Below are 4651 nucleotides of genomic sequence, written 5' to 3'. Positions count from 1 at the left end.
CATAGAGAATGCCAGAGGGATATTGTCGTGTTGAGCCTTGCCTTGGGGCTTCTCTTTTTTTCTCCTGAGGCAATACTGGTGCTGAGTGACTCATTGAGACTGTGAATGGCAGGCTGGGTTTATAAACCTCTCTCTGCCCTCGACACAAGAGTTTGGAGGCCACCTCTCTTTCCAAGTCAATCTAACGCACACATACACACTCAGGTACACACAGCAGACACAGCATCTCTTTCACCCTGTAGAACACAGGAGCTGGAGAACTATTCTTCTTCACCATGCGGTCCAGCTGCTACCTACTATTCTGTCTACTACTCGTGTCAGATGGCTCCTCAGCAGTCATCACAGGGGTAAGTGGAAGCCAACAGGTCTTGGGAGCCAACTACACTCTTAGAATAAAAAGGTACTATCTGGACCTTAAAGGGTTCTTTGGCTGTCCCAATAGGAGAACCCTTTGAACCCTTTTTGGTTTCAGGTAGGAACCTTTTGGGAGAACCCTCTGTATAAAGGGACAGCCGAAGAGCCCTTTTGGAACCCTTTTTTCTAAGAGTGTAGTTATGAGTGAATGATAATATAGAAAATGTTATATTTTGTTATGGGAAGCTTGATTTGGATGAATATGAAATAATTATCATAATTTATCAAAATCTAAATGGGGGGTGCACAAAATCTAATAGATTCTTAGTAGATTATCTCAATGTAATGAGAAGCCTCTCATGAGGACACAATACAGTTACAGCCTGCCTTTATGACATCATGTTTGATTTACATATATCATTATCAACTCTAGGCTGGCTATACACAGAGAAGAATATTTGCATTATGTTGCAGCAAGTCTGCATATTTTTCTCTATCAATGTGAGGCTAGCCAACTGTGAGATTGCCTTAGGAACTCATATTGAAGAGCACAATCCTTTCGTTATTGCTGTAAAACAAATGTTGTTATCATGTTTTTTAAGTTAATATTTTACATTAACTGTGTAACCATAATAGTTCCTTCTGGTGAAACCAGTGTCAAATAATATGTTAAATAAGGTTTTATTTCTCCAACATAGTATAACCAACCTATGTATAATGGAATCATTTTGTCAATTCATGTTCCTTGGAAAAGTTGAATGTGATGGCTTTAACAAGGAAACAGGTTTTAATATAATATTGCTCCAACTTTATATAACTTAAAATAAGCTTTTGCAGAGGCTGTCACACCCTGACCTTAGAGACGTTTATTTTCCTCTAGTTTGGTTAGGTCAGGGTGTGATGTGGGGTGGGCAATCTAGTTTTTCTATTTCTTTGTTTTGGCTGAGTGTGGTTTCCAATCAGAGGCAGCTGTCCATCGTTGTCTCTGATTGGGAACCATACTTAGGCAGCCCTTTTTCACTCCTTGAGTTGTGGGATCTTGTTTATGTGTAGGTTATGCATGCCATGCCATGACATGACTTGCCATTGTTGTGTTGTGTTGTGTTGTGTTGTGTTGTGTTGTGTTGTGTTGTGTTGTGCTGTGCTGTGCTGTGCTGTTTTGGTGAGTTTCCTTTATTAAACATGTGGAATGCTGAGCCTTGGTCTCCTCATTCTTATGACGAGCGTGACAGAGGCAGTACGATGCAAGTACGTACGTACGTACACATTGTTACATAGTACCTATGGTACTTCAGGTACCATGCAACGTGTTTGCTATTTGTGTAGTTGCATTGTTTAATATATATACAGTACCAGTCAAAAGTTTGGACACCTACTCATTCCAGGGTTTTTCTTTATTTTTACCATTTTATACATTGTAGAATAATAGTGAAGACATCAAAACAATGAAATAACACATATGGAATCATGTAGTAACCAAAAACCTGTTAAACAAATCAAAATATATTTTTGATTCTTCAAACTAGCCACCGTTTGCCTTGATGACAACTTTGCACACTCTACAATATAGAAAATAGTAAAAAGAAAAACCCTTGAATGAGTAGGTGTGTCAACTTTTGACTGGTACTGTGTATGTATATATATATATATATATAGTTTTAGCAGAATTTCCTAGGGGTTCCTAATATCTCTAGGTTTAAATACCTGGGCATACTTTGTTTTATCAACTTCAATGGCTATTTGGTATCCAATTTATGTATGGAATATAATAGATGAGGGGGGAAAAATGCCAGAACAGTGCACGCATAGGGATGCTAATATGAACTGAGATAGGTGCATGCAGCCATGAAACGTAAACACATTTTCCTCAGACTGTCACAATAAATCAGCTCACTCCTCCCTCATCTCTCTCCTTCATTTCATTTGAAGCGAGAGCAGTCACTCAAGTTGTTCATATCCTTCTGAGCAATTTCTGGATCGTTTTTAGAATACTCATGATAGCCTTCATGTATTATACAGTGGGCTCTAAAATTACTGGCACCCCTGACTGGCAATACACAAACGATGCTTAAACAAATATAAACAATATAATTATAGAGAAACTCAAAATACCAACATGTGAGAAATACTGTACTTTATTAATGTTTCAATGGAACCAACCAAAATCAAACAATTATTTAATACAAAATAAATGTAACCAATATCAAGGTTTCATAAGTATTGGCACTCCTCATTTAGTACTTAGTGCAACCACCTCTGGCAAGGATAACAGCAGGGAGTCTTTTCCAGTAATGTTTGACAAGGTTAAGGAACACATTTGGAAGGATTTTGGACCATTCCTCTATGCAGATCCTTTCAAGATCCTTCACATTCTTGGGTTTGTGCTTATCAACTGCACTCTTCCACTCAACCCACAGGTTTTCGATTGGATTGAGGTCCGGCGACTGAGATGGCCATGGCAGAACATTGATTTTCTTGTCACAGAACCATTTCTGTGTGGATCTTGAGGTATGTTTCGGGTCATTGTCTTGTTGGAAAGTCCACCTACGGCCAAGTCTCAGCCTTCTGGCAGAGGCAACCAGATTGTCAGCCAAAATTGCCTGATACTTGGTGGAATTCATTATGCCATCAATCTTAACCAGTGCCCCTGGACCTCTGGAATTAAAACATCACTGACCCCCCTCCATATTTCACCGTGGGTATGAGGTTCCTCTCCTTGTATGCATCTCTGTTTTGACGTCAAACATGCCGATGCTGTATCTGACCAAAACGTTCAATTTTGTTCTCATCTGACCAGTCACCTTCCAGTCATAATTTAATTGACATTTGGCAAACTCCAAGCGCTTGCGTCTGTGTCTTGGAGTCAGAAAGGGCTTTCTTCTGGAAACCCTTCCAAAGAGCCTGTGGCTGTGGTGGCGTCTGATGGTGCTTTTTGAAACCTGGTGACCCCAAGACGCCACAAAGGCCTGCAATTCTTTCACAGTGATTCTTGGGGATTTTGTTGCTTCTCTTACCATCTTCCTCCCTATCCCGGGGGGCAAAATGCATTTGTGTCCTCTATCCGTGAGGTTTTCAACTGTTCCATATCTTTTGAATTTTTTAATAATTTCCCTGACAGTGCTCAGTGGTATATTCAATTGTTTGTGGATCTTCTTGTAGCCATTACCAGATTTATGAAGGTCAACGACCATCTGTCTCTTTTGAACTGCCAGTTATTTTGTTTTCTTCATGGTGTTGGATGACAGCGGTATATTGCATGTGTGTTATGTAATTTTTATACCCTAGTGAAACAGGAAGTGATGTAATGGCTCAATATAGTTCCTTAAGAGTTAGATAATTAAATTCCACTTAAGTTTTTGGTAGATGTTATTTACAATAATCTTTAAGGGTGCCATTAATTGTGAAACCTTGATTTGGAGGACATTTTGTTTCTCTATAATTATGTTTATATTTTAAGTATTGTTTGTGCATTGCCAGTCAGGGGTGCCAGTAATTTGAGCCCACTGTATAGTAGCCCAATCATTACCAACACAAATCAATTGCTGTAGAAATGCTTTGGCTTCTAGCAATGTTCTCACTTAATGCCTCTCAGTTTTCTTTAAAGTTTGTTTTTCTTTCAACTCTATATTTTGTGTGATCTCTTCAGGCCTGTGAGAAGGACTCTCAGTGTGGAGGGGGGATGTGATGTGCGGTCAGCTTATGGATCCGAAGCCTGAGGATGTGTGCCCCTATGGGACAGGAGGGAGACGAGTGCCACTGCTTGAGTCACAAGGTGGGCCAAGTTCTGTACATCTCACTAGTCAATCTGTCTCTACTGAAAGTTGTAACGAAAGAGTCCAGATTTCCTTACAAAAGATGCTATAACATCTTTGTTGTACCACAATTATAGAATATTCTATTTGTTTATACCTAATGTATGTATTTCTGTCTCTGTTTCCAGGTTCCCTTCTTTGGCAAAAGACTACACCACACATGCCCATGTCTTCCAAATCTGGCATGCATCACCACATCCGAGGGCAAATCAAAATGTCTTTCCCCGTACATGTACCAAGAATACTACCTCTGAGGACAACCACCAAAAATGCAGCTAGTGATTTACTATGCCTACATTAGCAGTTTGGAAAATGTTTTCAGGACATTTATTAAAGATACATTTCAGGTTGACTTAGATTTGCAAAAGACAATTTGTTTGTCCTCCTTAAAAACATGCTCTGGAACTTTAGCGACCACTAAGTACATTTTAAACCTCCCACTTTGGGCTGGATGTGTCAATGTGTAGATCATACATGCATAATCT

General features: G+C 39.4%; 1 pseudogene; it reads left to right on the top strand.

Annotated features, from left to right (window-relative positions):
- Window positions 1-275: 275 nt before the first annotated feature.
- Window positions 276-4427, top strand: LOC106565941 (toxin MIT1-like; annotated as a pseudogene).
- Window positions 4428-4651: the final 224 nt, after the last annotated feature.

This window comes from Salmo salar, chromosome ssa12 (genome assembly GCF_905237065.1).
Source record: "Salmo salar chromosome ssa12, Ssal_v3.1, whole genome shotgun sequence".
Taxonomy (NCBI): Eukaryota; Metazoa; Chordata; class Actinopteri; order Salmoniformes; family Salmonidae; genus Salmo; species Salmo salar.
This window is presented reverse-complemented; position numbering and strand designations above follow the sequence as displayed.